The sequence below is a fragment of the Trachemys scripta genome, chromosome 3 (assembly GCF_013100865.1).
Source record: "Trachemys scripta elegans isolate TJP31775 chromosome 3, CAS_Tse_1.0, whole genome shotgun sequence".
NCBI classification, from domain to species: Eukaryota; Metazoa; Chordata; order Testudines; family Emydidae; genus Trachemys; species Trachemys scripta.
In genome coordinates this window covers 197,906,691-197,924,738 of record NC_048300.1, presented here as the reverse complement: position 1 = coordinate 197,924,738, position 18,048 = coordinate 197,906,691, and positions in this window count along the sequence as shown.

Sequence of the window (18,048 nt, the reverse complement as noted above, 5' to 3'; positions counted from 1 at the left end):
CAGAGGTTCTCCACTAACCTGTGCTCCCCGGCGTTGTCTTCTGTGGATGAGAGAGACAGTAAAAATGCACCTAACCCACCTGGCTTTGGCGCTGTAGTAGTGGCTGTGCAGAAAGTGACTGAATCCAAAAGATTGGGAGAGTCCGCAAACTGGCTCTATTGGCCGTAAGCCAAACCTGATCTGCATGGCAGGGCTTTGGTGTGTTTTCAACCCAAAGTGCCCCAAGCAGACTCCGCATAGAGAACTGATCACTTCCCATTTTTATATAAAGTGTAAAATTCAACTCACCCTTGATCACAGAGCTCCGGCCAGGACTTCCACAACCCGCGACGTCTTGTGTCCTGCACGACTCCGGTGTTTCATCTGAGCGTGTTCGATCCTTGTGCTGTAGCGGGGAACACAGGCTTTACAAAGCACAGATGCAGCCACTTCTGGGTGCTAGACAGCCCAGATGTCTAAGAAGGACCCGAGACTGAGAAGAGTGGCTTTTCACCCCTGCCTTGTCGAACCTCGAAACTGTCCGTCAGAACTCTAACTTTTAGAGCCCCTAGCTCTGAGACGGGTCTCACGCAGGCTTTAGATTGGTGTAACCCTTTTGCTTTCGGTGGCGTTATACCCGAGATCAGAAGCATACCCTCTGTATAAGAGGGTAACATGAACTGTATTAAATCAGACATGAGAGGAATGTGCCCAAGATTTACGGTGACCAGATGTCCCGATTTTTATAGACACAGTCCTGATTTTTGCATCTTTTTCTTATAGAGGCTCCTATTACCCCCCCACCCCCGTCCCAATTTTTCACATTTGCTGTCTGGTCCCCCTGCCAAGATTCAAAGGTGGTTTGGAGCTCTTGTAAGCAGCCATGGGGAGATCTGGGCCAGTATGTTCTTGGAATCAGAACTGCCTCCCTCTGAGCCCCAATATGGGCTAAGCAGCCATTGGCCGGGAATGCAGGTCAGCTGTCTGAGAACTCAGGAAACGCACCTGATTGGCAGATACCATTACAGCCTTCAGTGGCCATGGAGAACAATTCATCAGTGCCCCCTTGCTAACCGCCCAGAACAGATTTTAAGTCTCTCGCGTCATGAAAGCTGTCTTGAACTGCTCTAACTCCTCTCCTCCAGTCTGAGAGTTCACAGTCCGTTTGGGAGCCGAAACCAGACCCCCACGATGACAGAGGAGCTGGGTGGGACTGAGGGACTCCATGCAGTGAGTGGTGAGAGCTGATTCCAAGATTCCCATTTTCATTTTCACCATGGTCTCAGGCACCTAATTTACAGCCTGAAATCTCTGGTATTGAGTGTGTGGGAAGGAGGGGATGGGGAGGAGTTAATTGCGAATCAGGTATTTCCCTTCAGCCGGGTGAAGGACAAGACTCCAAATTGCCTTCACACCAGCCCCCTTGAGTGCCAAGGTGGGTGGATTTTGGTGGAGGAAAAATAGGAAAGTATTTTAAGAATTTGTGGGTGTGTGTGAATTCTTTTTCCATTCTTTAACCAGCTCTAGACTTCCTCCCCCTCCACACCCCCAACAAACCTACATGTTCCTGGTCAATGGGGCTGCTGCTCCGTGGAGCCCACTGAGCCAACCCCCACATCAGACACACCCACTCTCCTTTCTATTATGAGCTAGTTGAATCCAGCTCTGCCCTTTCCTGCCTGTCCATTAATTCCTGGAGAGAATCAGGAGAGTGGAGGTGAATTTGAATTGAAATTGACACCGATTCAAACTGCATTCTGTCCCTGGGTAAGATATAACGCATGGTGCATCTTATGTGTTGCCTATTATATAACTTTAGCAGCAGCTAGAATTACTGCCTGGACAGAAATAGCCTGAAGAGCTCTCTTATTATTATGTAACATGTATAATGTGGTAGCACCTAGAGGCCGACCAAGTCTGGGCCCCGCGGTGTCAGGTGCTGTACAAACTTTCCAAACGTTTAATAGATTTCCAGGTCAAAAGAGCATCTAGTCTGACCTCCTGCAGAACTCAGGGCTGTGAACTTACCCAGCCTGGGACCATCCCTGTCCCAGAGAGCTTTCAGTCCAAAAGACAAGACAGAAGAGGCGGATTAAGCATTTAAAGGTAAGAATTGCTGGTTGCTTTCCTGTAGCTTGGGATATTAAGAATCCCCCTTAAATCCGTTACGTGCCTCTGAATGCTTTGGGCTCTTGGTCTTTCCATGCACGCTCATTTTGTGTACCAGTAGAACGATTTCAGTTATGGGTGTGATTTTGTTACCTAGATAGTTATAACGGTTGTGATGGGATTCCTGGGGTGCAACCTGGAATTGGGGGACCACTGTGCCCCCTTAATTGTCCAGCCTGGTCTGGCTCTCTCAATGCTTTGCTAGTGACAAGCAGCAAACCCCTCCAGGCGCTGCTAACACTCAGCACAACTGCATGTGGAGCCCCACACCCAGCTAGAGTGCATGACTGCTCCCAGAGCCACTCACAAATCACAGTCACCAGCAAATCTCCCCAGCTTTGCACCCCGGAATATACCACCCTGCCCTGGTCAGAATCCAGACCAGTGTAAGTTTATTACTAAGGCTAAGATTTAGTCATGGGTATTTATAGTCCAAGTCATGGGCAGGCCGTGATTTTTGTTTATTGCCCGTGACCTGTCCATGACTTGGACTAGAAATACCCATGCCTAAATCTCTGCTACTGGGCCCCACTGCTCTGGGGGGACCCCTGCACAGAGGCCTCCAGGGACCACTCTCACGATGGCCTCCAGGGCCACCCCCAGGACTGCTGTTGCTCTGGTGGTCCCAGGGGCTGCCCCCAGGACTGATGCTGGGGCACTCCCCGGGGCTGCTGCTCCGACTGCCCCCAGGACTGCTGCTGCTCGGGTGGTCCTTGGGGGCCAGCTGCACTGGCCGCTGCTGGGGCCAGCTGCTTGGGCACCCGGTGGCCAGCCACACCGGCCCCTGCCACTGCGGAAGTCACGGAGGTTGCAGAAAGTCATGGAATCGGTGACTTCTGCAATCTCTGTGACAGAATCGCAGCCTTATTTATTACCCAGTCCGCCCCTCCCTCGATGTGGAGAGGACACGCACTAGCCTTTGTAAACTGAGCTGAGATTTTCCAAACATTTCAACCAAAACCCACTGTCTTGGGTAAAATAGAATAGAGGTTTTATTAACTACAGAAAGAGATTTTAAGTGGTTGGCACAAAAGGTCAGTGATAGTTACCAAAGAAAATAAAAGATCTGTGCACAGTCTAAATCTTAACCCTTATTAGACTAGGCAGTATTTAGATCAAGCAGCTTTCTCACCCCACTGGAAGTTGCAGGTTGGTCATAGTTCTTAATACGCAGGCTTCCCCTTTGAGCCTGGGACCAGTCTCCTCAGTTCAAGTCGTCGTCTTCCCAGCGTTCCTGTTGCTTCCTGCGTAGGTGGGGGAGGAGAAAGGCCAAAGCCTGATGCCATTGTTCCCTCTTTTATCTCCTCAGCTCAGGTGCCTGGAAAACACTAACTCGGATATGTCCGGGTGGGCTTTGCTGAGACAGAGTTGAACAGTGCTCCACTGTATGGTGCTTCTCTTACAGGCTTGTAAATCCCTGGTTTACAACTTCCCTGCTGATTAATGGTCGCTTAACACCCTCCTGGGAGTGGCTCACCTCCTGTGTTGTCACTGGGGAACTAGCAGTAAAGACTCTCAAACAGACAACACATTTCAGTAACAACCATGCAGCAAAATCTCATAACTTCATACACAGTAACGCTATCCATATTTGGACAGAACGATGGGTTTTGGCAGATCATGACGTTTCATATGATATCTTATATTCCATACAAAGCATGCCATGTATCATAATTTATAACAGGGAGAATAGGGGGGCTTCAGGGGTCTGCTTTGAGGTACAGAGTGCCACAGCGATGCAATCCCTCTACTGCGGACACAGTTATACTGGTATAAAGGTGACTTGGACTGGTAGCTTATTTCCCTTCCTGTTCAGGAATGTAACGGGGTGCACTGGCCCATTAAGCCGGGGCGGAGAGGAGGGGTGGAGAAGACTCTGTTCCAGCAACGTTAACACGAGCACAGACTCACAAAGCAGCGAAAACGGGAAGAGAGGAACTGGTCCAGGGGAGTTCGCAGAGGGGTGGGAAGATTCCAGGACACTGTCACTTTAAGGGCCCGGGATCAGGAGCCCTGTAGGGTAGGATGGGGCAGAGCGTCCCTCTCCCTGGGACAATCGGGAAGCTTTCGGAAGGAGGGCAGTATATTTACTGCCTTCCTGCGCAGAACAGGGTATGTGTGGGCAGAGAAAGAAGCCTGGGCTGGAAAGCTACGCGGAATAAGGTCTCCATGACCACCAGCAACATTGTGGGGGGAAAGCGAGGGGGAAAACAATTTTTCAGGTAGAACTTGCCCTGGGATGCGCCTAAGGGGGACAGGTGTGTAACAGGGTGGCTTGCCCGTAGGCTGGAGAGTTGAGGCTAAGCCAGCCCTGAGGAGCCCCAATATAAAAGGCAGCACAAGCTGCGGGGGGAGTGGGGAGGGTAGCAGAGACTGCCCGAGGCAGGAGGCTCTGCTGTGAGCTGAGGAAGTGCAGGAGACTGGAGATGTGTGAACTATGGGGTTTGCTGATCCATTGTGTAGTGAGTGGCTTGATTACACGTTGGTTCATTATGAAATGGATATGAGTCAGCAGTGTGCCCTTGTTGCCAAGAAGGCTAACGGCATTTTGGGCTGTATAAGTAGGGGCATTGCCAGCAGATCGAGGGACGTGATCGTTCCCCTCTATTCGGCATTGGTGAGGCCTCATCTGGAGTACTGTGTCCAGTTTTGGGCCCCACTCTACAAGGAGGATGTGGAAAAATTGGAGGGCAACAAAAATGATTAGGGGGCTGGAGCACACGACTTACGAGGAGAGGCTGAGGGAACTGGGATTGTTTAGTCTGCAGAAGAGAAGAATGAGGGGGGATTTGATAGTTGCTTTCAACTACCTGAAAGGGGGTTCCAAAGAGGATGGATCTAGACTGTTCTCAGGGGTAGCAGATGACAGAACAAGGAGCAATGGTCTCAAGTTGCAGTGGGGGAGGTCTAGGTTGGATATTAGGAAAAACTTCTTCACTAGGAGGGTTGTGAAGAATGGGTTCCCTAGGAAGGTGGTGGAATCTCCATCCTTAGAGGTTTTTAAGGCCCGGCTTGACAAAGCCCTGGCTGGGATGATTTAGTTGGGCTGGCCCTGCTTTAAGCAGGGGGTTGGACTAGATGACCTCCTGAGGTCTCTTCCAACCCTGATATTCTATGATTATCTTTGCGGCTTTGTGTAACAAGCTCACGGTTTCTCTTCCCTTTCTGCCACCCAGGGGTGCTCAGCTGTCATGCCTGCAGTCTATCAGAGAAGCAAACTCATTCAGCAGACGGCTGATCCTGCGGGTAATGCACTAAATGGGGAGCCAGGCGAGCTGGGTTCTCTTCCCAGATCTGTGACAGCATCCCTGTGTGACCTTTGTCTGTGCCTCAGTTCCCTGCCAGCAGAACGGGGATGGGGTTTCCTTTGGCTGGGTGGATTGGAATCTCTTTGGGGGTGGGGAATATCTCTGTGTTCAGGACCTGGGGCAATGGGACCTTGATCTCAGCCAGGTGCTATTACTGAATAATAACTTCTATGGCGGGCTCCCATGCGTCATTCCTCTCCATCCAGATGCCTTGCGCTCCCCGTCACCGTCTCCGAACAGTAAATCATCCCAGAGTGGGTTTCAAAATCTGACAGGCTGCTTTTATCATCCCCGTACCATCATCCACCAGGGCCGCGCTCTGGGAAATATGGAAATGGTTCTCAGGCTGCCGCCAAATTGTTTAATGACAGCTGCCTGCCGGCTTTTAGACAGAGCAGGTCTATGCCTGACTCTGATTAGAAAGGGACTCGGTTTACAGGGAGCCTTTATGGTACCTGCTTAAAAGGAGGCGGATAGATTGGATGCAATTAGCACTTTAAAAAAATGGGAGGGAGCGGAGGGTGGGCCAGACGAAGAGAAAGTAAAAGTGATGTGACACATGAGAAGCCAAACAAGTTACAGCAAAGTCTTTTTGCAAGGTGTATGCCCGTGATGGGTAGCGAAGCGAATGGGCAAACAAGCTAGCCTTGGATTGCTGGAGCTGTGTATTCAATTCTTGCTTATGTCGTGAGTGTAGCGTTCTCAGCAGACATTTATTATTGAAGTCGCAGCTAGACAGCCCACCTGAGGTCAGGTCCCCAGGCTGGCGAGAGAGTGTCCCGGCTCTGAAAGATTTACAACATAACTAGACAAAGGAAGTATTATTACCCTCATTTGACAGATGGGGAAACTGAGGCACGGAGCAGCAAAGTGACTTGACACAGGAAGTCTGTGGTAGATGCAGGAATTAAACTGCAGTCTCCTGCATCCTAGTTAAGCACCTTCAGTACAAAGCCCACCCTTTCTTTGGCCTGGGTAGGTTACTTTTATCACAGATGACAGAACAAGGAGCAATGGTCTCAAGTTGCAGTGGTGGGGAAGTCACAGAAGAACCCCACAGGTGGGAGGTTCTGCTTAGCAGCCTTTTGCCTGGAGCTGGTAGGGGGTGGACCAGGTCAGGCCTGGCATGCGGCGGAAGAGATGTGGTGAGTAGGAGTCCAGTCCCCTCTGAGTGCTGGTGCTCAGGGGTGCCTTGACCAAGCCGGGGGCCAAGGAGATGATGCAGAGCCCCTAACTGCATGTTGTCTGGCTTTAATCAGTGCGATTAGCCCCTCCATTTTAAATGTTATCCCCACACTAGAAATAAAAAATATGCATCTAACCCCCTCAAATCCGTTTCAGAACTTCTATCTCACAAAACACAGCGTAAGGGCCAGATTGTCCCCTGGTGTAAATCATCATTGCTCCATGGATTTGCCATCGCTGAGACAGGCGTTCGTCCTAAACTTTCCTTGTCCTGGCTGGGGCGTCATTCATTGACCTACTGGCTCTTTAAGGGCTGAGTTTCCTTTCTAAATCCTAAAGCAAAAAGTGATTTAATCTTCACACTCAGTGAGCAACAGCTCGTTGTAGCTGCTGTGCGGTCAGGGGCATGAAAGTGGATTTCAGTGGATCTGAAAAAACATTTCTTCCCTCTGCTTCGAGTATTAAGAACATAAGAACGGCCAGACTGGGTCAGACCAAAGGTCCATCTAGCCCAGTATCCTGTCTACCGACAGTGGCCAATGCCAGGTGCCCCAGAGGGAGTGAACAGAACAGGGAATCATCAAGTGATCTCTCTCCTGCCATCCATCTCCACCCTCTGACAGACAGAAGCTAGGGACACCATTCCTTACCCATCCTGGCTAATAGCCATTAATGGACTTAACCTCCATGAATTTATCCAGTTTTCTTTTAAACCCTATTATAGTCCTAGTCTTCACAACCTCCTCAGGCAAGGAGTTCCACAGGTTGACTGTGCACTGTGTGAAGAAGAACTTCCTTTTATTTGTTTTAAACCTGCTGCCTATTAATTTCATTTGGTGGCCCCTAGTTTTTATGTTATGGGAACAAGTAAATAACTTTTTCTTATCCACTTTCTCCACACCACTCACGATTTTATAAAAAGTTTTTAAGTTTCTGTGAGTTTGCTGTAGCAAAAGTAGATATGGCCCTGGACCAAGCATCAGGCACCCTCGGTTCGGTCATGCCTCTCTGCACCTCGTTTCCTCCCTCTGTCGAATGGAGATACTGATCCTTCCCTTGTTACCTGCTTTGAGAGCTATGGAGGGAAAGTGCTGAGTGTTGTTTATTTACTATCACTTACTATTTGCTTTTTGCATTTTGCTTCTCTTAGTCAGTTTTGCTTTCTGTTTCTAGTCTATTTCCTTTTCTGGTTCGTAGGCACTGTTGTGTTTGAGTTGCCAGTAATGGAGGGGAATGTTTCCAATTCCTTTGCCTAAGGCACACAACTGCTTGCATTTGGTTTTTTTTCCCCTAAATGAAATCATAAGAGCAGCCATACTGGGTCAGACCAAAGGTCCATCTAGCCCAGTATCCTGTCTTCCGACAGTGGCCAATGCCAGGTGCCCAGAGGAAATGAACAGAACAGGGAATCATCAAGTGATCCATCCCCTGTTGCCCATTCCCAGCTTCTGGCAAACAGAGGCTAGGGACACCATCCCTGCCCATCCTGGCTAATAGCCATTGATGGACCTACCCTCCAGGAACTTATCTAGTTCTTTTTTTTAACCTTCTTATAGTTTTGGCCTTCACAACATCCTCTGGCAAGGAGTTCCACAGGTTGACTGTGCATTGTGTGGGGAAAAAAAACTTCCTTTTATTTGTTTTAAATACTTTCTTTTGTTTGTTTTAGTATTGTTTAAAATATTTCTATTCATAGTGGGGTTTATTAAAACAGACCCCACTGGAAGCCGGAACTTGGGGCTTAAACTATGTTGTGTTCCTTTAAGCTAAAGATGTTAACATTTAGCACTTACATTACAGATCCCGCTGAAACATCAACATAACGGTCTTGGCTTCAGGGGAGTTTTTCTGCCTTTACACCAGTTAAGCCAAGATTCCAATGTGTCTCTCTGCCAAGGGCTATGCAAACATAAGCCATTTCCACTCGTGTTACCAAACTGCCATTGATCTTAACCCTTGTATTTACCAGCTGAAATCTTGTGTCTCTGCTCCTGTGAATTTTTTAAACATGATCTGGAGAGAAACATGTTATAGTTCATTCAGATGGAACACATAACATTATCGTTTGCTGTGCAATTGCACGGTCTTCCTGCTGGCCAAGAGGAATGGGCTCACAACAGGAAGATATTAACAATTGGTTTCCATGGTTTCGCCTGCTCTATTTGCATAGGATTCTCCTTAGGAACAGGAACCCAGGAGTCACCAAGCAAAGTACAAAAGGAGGCTGTTGAAGCTGCATTAAGTGGGTGTTGAGCAGCGTTAAGGGGGATGAGGAAGCACCTCCAGAGAGTTGGACAAGGCCACTGATTCAGTGGGGAGTACAAAGGGGGATACAGAATGCCGCCTGGAAGATCACTGTTAAGCTTGGGTTCACACACACACACACACACACACACACACACATATATTGCAGCACTTAATGAAGCAAATTGAGGGGGTTGTGTGGGTGTCTTTAAAGGCTTCCCATCAAAGCAGGTGAACCCCAGTCATGGGGCATCATAGATGTTAGCAATGGAAAAGACCCATGAAATAGTCAGTCTGGCTCCCTTCTGATGCAGGATAGTACGTTGGTATCAAATCCTCATGCCCAGGGCCGGCTCCAGCATTTCTGCCGCCCCAAGCAAAAAGCCGTGATCGCAATCACGATCAGCGGCAGCAATTGGGGGGGGGGGGAAAGCTGCGATTGGCGGCGGCAGGTCCTTCACTTCTAGAGGGAGTGAGGGACCTGCCACCCCCGAATTGCCGCAGGTGCCGCCCCTCTCCCTTGGCCGCCCCAAGCACCTGCTTGTTAAGCTGGTGCCTGGAGCCGGCCCTGCTCATGCCCTGTATGATGCATGTGACCTAAATGATTCCAGTGTTGCCAATTCCAACCATTCAAAAAACCTTGACTCAGGCCCCCCCGAATCATAAGATTTTAAAATAATAAAGCTGGCTGCTTCTTATTTGGCTTATGGGTTAGGTTAGGACGAATGCTCAGCAGGAAACATTTTGTCCCATTCTGTGAAAACCTTCGAGAGTTCAAATCTTTTTCCTGTTCTGAATTGGGTCAAAAAGTCAAAAATCTTCAAAATTTTCACAAGTTCAAAATCTGGAGGGGAAAAAAATCATTTTGAGTCCAATGAATTTTGTTTGAATTATTTTTTTTTGTTTGACTCTAATTAGCTTACAGTTTGAAATAAATAATTGTTTTGAACTAGAGAAACTCATTTTTAAAAAATGTCAAAATAAAACATTTCAACCATTCTGAAACTTTTTCTCAAAGTTTTGTTGAGCCAAGACATTTGTCTAAACCTACCCTTTCTCGTGAAAAGTTTCCGTTTTGATGAATCAGCATTTTTGATGCCCCAGCCTCTCCGGAAAAGTAGTTTCATTGTAAAAAATTCCTGACCCGCTCTAGTTTTGAGCCTTCAAGGGGATCATGTTCTCAGGCTTTTCTCCATCACTGAAAGGGCAGCAATTTACCTTTTCTTCAGTGAAAGCTGAGATTCTCACATAGGTAAAATAAGTTACACCAAAAAAGTATACAAATTTCACATCACTGATTCTCCTCCACCAGGAAACTGACCTGTAAGCCCCCTGCATCTTCTACCTCTTAGCGGAAGGCATGCCAAAATGAGTTAACAACACTTCGGTGCCTTCTGTGATCCAGCAAGTCTGATATTTACTTGTGCTTCATTTGCTATTTAGGAAAAAAAAAATAAGTTCTCTTCTGGTAGAAAATGCAGAATTAGCATGTGATGGGGTGTATTGACCCAACACCTGCCGAGAAGGGGTTAACGGGAGACTGACAGCTCCCCCCCAGTTACCCCTGGAGGGTGTGCTGGGCTCAAGCAGGAGTTAAAAGGAAGGAGTTCAGAGCAGCTGGGAGGAGGAGACCCAGAAGAGGCGTGGTCTGGAGGTCCCTCTGTGGGGAGGGCCTGAGAGGAGCTACGTGGAGAGAGAACCATGGGGAAGCTCCGGGAGTGGACTCAAGTCCTGTGGTGCGCCTTGGAAAAGCTCAGGAAGGCAGCCCTGCTGACAAGCGTTCTGTAACGAGCAGAGACCTGGGGAGCACCAAAGAGGGACTGAAGGTTCAAGCCCGGGGTGGTATTTCGCCCGGTGCTTGCGATCGGCTGAAGAGCCCTGGGAGCCGCTGCTCTGAGGGCAGAGTGAGGTGGAAGAGCAGCCCAGGCGGGGCGAGAGACATGGCGATTGCCAAGAAGGGGTGGAACTCTAGGGTGGCCTGGGCGGAAGGCCATGTCCTCGCTAAAGTTGCCAACTTTCTGACTGAACAAAACCGAACACCGTTGCCCCGCCCCTTCTCTAAGGCCCCTCCCTCCATCCCCGCTCGCTCTCCCCCACCCTCACTCACTTGCTCATTTTCACCGGGCTGGGGAGGATCCCTTTTCGATCAGGTGTTCGGTGGAAAACTGGACACCTGGCGACCCTCGCCAGGCCACTGCAGCCCAGAGGGACAGAGCCCAGTTGAGTCACTGAAATGCCAGGCCATGTCACTAGGGGGCGCTCCAGGTCAGTGCGTCTACAGCATAGTGTGACCCTCATTGATGCGCTAAGTCCAGTCTGAGCTTGGGGGAGATCTCTGGGGAAGGGGTGGCAGGTTTACTGTAGGGCCCTGTCCATGGTGTTCACGCCAGGTGTTCTGGGAGGTGCTTGACTGCCCCCCACCCCAGGCCTACGTTCAGAGCCAGCCTAGCAGGACTGGCTCACCCTGCTAGGATCTGAACAGGCTGATCAAAATTTTAAAAACCCCAACCCTCAGAAAACTTCAATTCCTGCCCCGACCTTTCTGTAGCTAATACATGTTCCTACTTCCACTAATTGGAGGGTCTTTTTTTTTTTTTTTGTAGGAGCAGCTCAGGGGATTCACAGATTTATCTTGAGAAATGAGTATTTCTGCATAGCGTTTCTTTTTCCAGAGCCAGTGAAGTAGCGGCAGGAATTAGAGCATGTGGGCAGGGTTGTGAGCTGTCCTGATTTTCACAGAATAGCCCCAGTCCTGATTGCACCACACTGTGCCCTACAAAGTGTTTTAGTGACCCACATTAAATGGACACCGTCGTCATCAGTGGAGATCAAACCCAGAGCCCCTGGCCATAGGCACCGACTTCTGCTCCTGCCAGTGGGTGCTTGGCCCCCCTGCACCCCCACCCCTGCCCTGCCCCCATTCGAACCCCTTCCCCAAAGTCCCTGCCCAAACTCCGCCCCCTCCCTGCCCCTATCCCGACTTCTTCCCCAAATCCCCGCCACGGCCCCGCCTCCTCCCCTGAGCGTGCCACGTTCCTGCTTCTCCCCCGTCCCTCCCAGCACGCCGCCAAACAGCTGTTTGGTGGCAGTCAGGCGGGAAGCATTGGGAGGTAGGCAGAGGAGCAGGGATGCGTGCGCTCAGGGAAGGAGGTGGGGCGCGGGGGGGGGGGAGGAACTTGGCTGCCAGTGGGTGCAGAGCACCCACTAATTTTTCCCTGGAGCACCCATGGAGTTGGCGCCTATGCCCCTGGCACTTCTACCACCCGAGCTAACAGAGCAATTCACCCGCAGCTAGGCATTAGTACTAGGCTGTTGTAGTTATGGGGGTCAGCCACTAGAGGGAGCTGTGATGCCATGGGCTATGCCAGTGTATTTCAGGACATTGACACTGGGCCCAGGAAGGGGGCAAGGAACTTTCACTCTCTGCTGCTATTTGGTGTTGCATTTTCATTGGGCCTGAGCTCTGCCCTGTCCCAAAGCGGGAGGGAGGGGTGGACACCAATCGTGTTGCCTCCTTCCTCTCCTGCCTGGCACTGCATGGGGATGCCAGCCACTGCTGAGCAGCCGCGCCCTTTGCCATAGCTGTGCCAACCCATGCACTTGGCTCAGGCCAACAGCGGCATCTTTGCATCTCGCCAGCCAGGCACCGGCTCCTTGGCAGGTGGACGTCTCAGCTCCCGATGCCCAGACCAGCTCATGGTGATTGACGCTGCATGTGCCAGAGGGAAGTCATGCGCTAGATTGCATTGGCCCAGTCAGGACCCCCGGCCACTGGCCGGACCAGCTTTGTGGTCATGGGGCCTGCGTGTTGCTGCAGCCAAGGCCCAGGCTAGCTATGACCTTGCTGAACACCCCAGGTGAGTTTAGTGTCCAGGTACAATGCCCTGCCTGTGTATCCCAGGTCGAACGCACCTGCTGTGCTGCCGGATGTCCCGCATACAGGGCACTCGCGGTGTGTCGGACTGTAACCATGGAACCACGTGGAAGGGGCCTGGAGCGGGATTTGCTTGTCACAGTCCCAACGGGCCTTCACCCACCTGAGCGTCTGTCTTCAAAATGTATCAGGCCGCGCGTTTGGCTGGCGTCTGCCTGTCTGTCCTGGGCTCAGTTATTCCCATCCGCAGCCTCTCCCTGGCCTCCCTGCTCTCCAAAGCGCCATGTCCTGCTGAAGCCACGTGCTCTCAGCGGGGCTTATTCAACGCGGTGACGGGAGAGGAGAGATTATTCCTGTGCCAATGGCAGCGAAGCCAGGAGCCAAGACTCTCTGATTCGACGGGGCTTCCCCCTTCTCTTGTCCCTCCCTTCTCCCCTCGTATCATGGCCAGGTTAAGAGAGGGTTCTGACCAACGGCACGAGACGTCTTCTCTCAAGCCCCTACCGACTGCTGGGGACCCCTTTGTGCTTTAACTATCTCGTCCCGCTTCCCTGCTCCGGCTGTGCCAGACCCGCTGGGACTGCCTGCCCTTTCCATGGGTTGCCCGGCTGGGTCGGGGTTCCCCCATGCAGCCAGGCTGGGAGGCCCACCTGGGGCAGGTTGAGGTGGCCCAGCCGCACCCGGGGAGCCAGGGGCAGCATGCACGCCGCCCGAGGGGCCTGGCTCGTTCACGGCCGCCTCACGCCCCGCTTGCAATGATGTCACCCCAGCACCCAGCTGGAGCACATGATGGGGCCAGGCCATGAGCTGAATCCGTGATTCCCCAGCACAGGTGGGGGTGGTGGGTGGGCTGAGTTGGCTGATCCAGCACCATCTGGAACAAAGACATCACTTCCCCATCCCTCTTGTCCTCCCCTAGGCCCATGGCCTGGACGCTAATGAGGCTGTAATTAAAGGCAGCTCCGCCTCCTCCCCCTGCAGCACCCGGAGCTGGAGAGTTACTGGGATGGGAAGCTTTAAACAGGCAGGGTGGTTTCCTATTGGCCGCTGTTGGCGGCATGATGTCATTGCCATCCAATCAGGAGACAGACCGCTCCCTTTCTGTTCCCCCCCTCCCCACACACGCACTCTCTCCCCTCTTCATCCAGGAGTGTGAGAAAAATCTGGCAGGAATTAACCCCTTGTGGAGTTTAGTCTGCCAGGAAGAGAAGCCCCCATGAGAATGGCTCCCGCTTCCACTCTGCTGGCAGGACAGCACCACCAGGGCTGGGACACTTCCCAGGGGAAGGAAAGGCTGGTACAGGCCCCGGGGGAGGGGTGGCAGTGCCCATGTGCCTGGCGGCGTACGGGCATTTTCCATCTGTGCCAACTAGCATAGAGAATCCAAGACTCCGCCCGTGCCATCCCCCACCCTCCATTTGCCAGGCTCTGATGGGGTGTTTGCAGTTGAAAACTGCTACTCTTGGAAGGTCACTTCTCTGCAACTCAATGGGAGGTGGGGGGCGTTGGGGGACCAGCCAGGGAAATCGAGCTCATTGTTCAGCGTCGAGCAATAGGAAAAAGAGAATCTGTTCGGGTTGCAAAGCTGACGAGGCCGCACCTGTGTAGGACCAGCCCTCAGATGTGTGCCTAGAGCTCAGCCCAGGTGCGCCCTGGGTGGGGACTCAGGAGATCTGCCTTCAGTTCCTGGCTCTGCCACAGACCTCGGGCATGTCCCTCAGTCACTCTGTGCCTCGGTTCCCCAGCGGTAAAACGTGAAGAACAAACCTTCCCTTGGCCAGCCTTTGTCTGCCTTGTCCGTTACTACGTGTATGTACAACGCCTAGCGCGTGGGGGCCTCAGACTCTGCTACCAAAGAGAGCACGTCTCTCGCTGCACCCATCACCTCCCACCACAGCCTATGTTCCACCAGGAGAGGGAGGTCCAAGCAGAGACGACCCTGCCGACAGTGTGGGGGCAGAGTGAGGGCAGTGGCTTCAGCGGATGTTACTGAGCATGCTCAGTCCCTGTGAATATGCCCCCCCCTACACACACACACACACATTGCCTCTGGGTCCATGAGTGCCGGAATTAGACATTCCACGGGGGATGGATCTGGACTGTGGAACTCACCGCCACAAGAGCATGGGCCTCATCACATCTGGACCCAAATGTAAAACTCATCTCTTGGGCTTAGTTCTCCCACATACACACACCAGCCATATTGACTGGTCCCCCTACAGGCTGGGCAGAGAGACTGGGATTGCTGTTCCCTTTCCAAAGATTTGGGAGATGCTCAGGTACTGAGGGCATGGAAATGGGGGGGGGGACTGCTTTCGTGTGTGTGTGTGTGTGTGTGTGTGTGTGTCAAGGGGCGGTGTACAGCTGAGCTGGTTTGGGGCTTTGCTGCCCTCCCGTCCCCGTGTAGCTGTTATGCCCCCACTGGGATGAGGCTAAAACCCTTTAAGGAACAAGGCAGCATCAAACGTCTATTGCCCCTCCCCCTTTAGAGTAATATTGCCAGCTCAGGTACCATGGTCAATTTCAATGAATGATGCTCCCTCCCTCTCCCTCAGTTCATCACTCATGTCTCGTTGCCATAGCAATGGGACCAGGGACAGCTTCTGCGGGTTCCCTCGTGGCTCACCCCTGCTGGCCTCTGCAGAGACATTGGCTCCAGGGTATTGTCTCAGGGGAACATGGCAGTTCCCTCCTCCCCCTACACCGCATTGTCCCCTCCCCTCCATTTCTCCAGGGGATCCTGCTGGGATCTGGTCCAGCGTGAGGCTTCCTGCGATCCTAGGCCTGGGTCACCCTGTTAGACCATGGGACCTCAGTTGACTGGACTGATGCGGTGCAGGTGTCCGTGGGCCAGCTGGGCAGGAGATGACGAAGGTCCTGGAATGAAGCTTTGGTTCATTAGAAATATGTCCCTTTGGCTTTTCCCCCTGCAAGGAAATCAGCCAGGAATTCCACATCACATGGGACGACAGGCTTAGTGGGTTAGTCTGAGCTCCTCGGAGGCTTCGGACAGGTATAAGCTGAGTTTTGTGAGTGGGTGAAGGCAGGGACGGGAAAGCTTGTCTCATCTTCTCCATGACTTTAGGCCCTCGACGGCAAGGTATGGGCTTGATTTTAAGACATGGGTCATTAAAGTTAATGGGACTATTCACCCGCTTCAAATGAAGCTTGTATTTAACGGCTTGCTGGATTGGGGCCTGAGCAGATGGGATGGGCACTTCTTATCGGAAGGCTCGGCGTTTGATCAGTTTGGCTCTGTCTCTGACTCACCAGACGTCTTGGGCTTTCTAACGCTGGGTGGGAAGAGTCATGAGAACTTGTTCTCTCTCATGATTTCTGGTCCTTCAGGCTTCCAGACAGACCCGAGAAATCCAGCACAGATTCCCAGTGTGTGAACGAGCCAGGAATCCCATGGAAACAGCCTGCCCTGCATTACTTAAGCCTCCCTTCTTCCAGGCTTGGTTAGACCTCGGTAGAACAGGTCCCCTACTGCTGAAAGCTAATGGACGTCATCCCTTTAGCTGGAGCAAGCGACAGTTCTGCTGAAGGTCCCGTGTTCAAACCTGCTGCCAATCCATGCTATGCTGCAATGATACCGTCCAGGTTGCTAACTGCTCTTGGACACTGTGACGGACTGGGAATTTTTCATATAATTTTGGATGACGACTGTGTGTGCCTCGGTTTCCCCTGTGAGTGGCCTGGTTAACTAGGTGGTGGGGGGACTGATGCCTGGGTGCCTGGGTCTGGGTGCCCCTTGCCTATGGAAAGTCCCAGAAGACAATTGCCCAACACTGGGTACTGAGCGACTAACGACCCAGGCGGCCCACCCTCTCTGGAAGCCAGCCAGGGGTGACCAGCTGGAGAACAAAGGCCTGAAAAGGAGGCCAAGTGACCTTGAACAAAGGACTAAGGGCGGGGGGGGGGGGCCTTGCGGTTGTTAAGTGGGCTGGGACTCAGAAGGGGTCAGAGGGAGCTCACGGTTCTGAACTGAGGCAGGTGGACTAATGCTGTAACTTTCTGTTCTCTGGGATAGCGAAGTACTTTATACGCCACGTTCCAGACCTCTGCTACACCCTCCTGCTTTTACAGCGCTGGCTGCGAGTCGCCCCAGAGCCAGATTAAACTGGGGGTGCCTGGCTCCCTTTGGGTGTGTAAGTCTTCCCCAGGTGTCTGATCCAGGTGGACTCGCTGCTGGGAGCTCGCGGCGTGAAGCCGGGGTGCTGAAGGCTCAGAGGTTTGGTCCTAGGAGGCGGTGCGGCCAAGGGGCTGACCCCAGCGAGAGTGCGTGACCCCAGGGGTTAACACACTGAAGGGGGTCCTCCCAGGGACTGTTCCAGAGCCGTGCAAGAGAGCACCAGACCGGTGGATGCGACAGCCACTCAGCCAAGCTGTGACGTTCAAACTCCGTTTGCTCTGGTCCTGGACAGCAGCAGCCCTATTTGTTACATTGCACCGCCCTGGCCTGCATGTCCGTGGAGGGCACATATCAGAGGGGATGGCTTTGGAGCCTCTGAACTCCGTACAGCCCGTTGTCTCAGTCCTCCCGTCCTTCCAAGAGCCTGGCTGGTCTGCATGGTCTCTTCACCTCCCCTGCCATGGTTACATGCCACTTATTCACCCAACTGATGCTCCCTACCCCAGAGATGGCTGCACTTTAGAGGTACCGAGAACCAGATCCTGGTTCCATTGAAGTCAGTGGCAACATTCTCATTGATGTCAAGAGCACCCGGGTTCGGCCTGCAGCCCAGCTAGGGTGACCAGATGTCCCGATTTTATAGGGACAGTCCCTCAGAACTCTCCTTTGCCGCGATGCCTGCAGAAAACAAGTGAGAACCGTCAGGCTGCTGGTGCACTGATACCACAGCCTGCCACGCCGACCAGTATTGTCTGATCATTTCCCTGTACCCCCCAGCTGCCCGTCTCCATCTGTCTGTGGTCTCTTGCCTTATACTGAGATGATAAACTCTGTGGGAAATAACCGTCTTTTTGTTCTGTGTTTGTACAGCACCTATCACAGTGGGGCAGGCTCCTAGTGCTACAGGAATACAAATAATAATAATGATTTAGGATGGAGCGTGGAGGGTGTAACTAGGAGGACTGGGGTGAAATTAAGAAAAGGACGATTTACCCGGAGCAGCAGGAAAAACGCCTGGGGAGATGCGGTAGGGGTTGTGGGGTAGTGGGGAAGGGTCGTTATTTCAGACTTTTAAAACTAGCCTGGACAAAATAGTCTTTTCCATCGTGTATGGGTTGGGTTCTCTGGAGGCCTCACTCCCCTGAAGGCAAGGG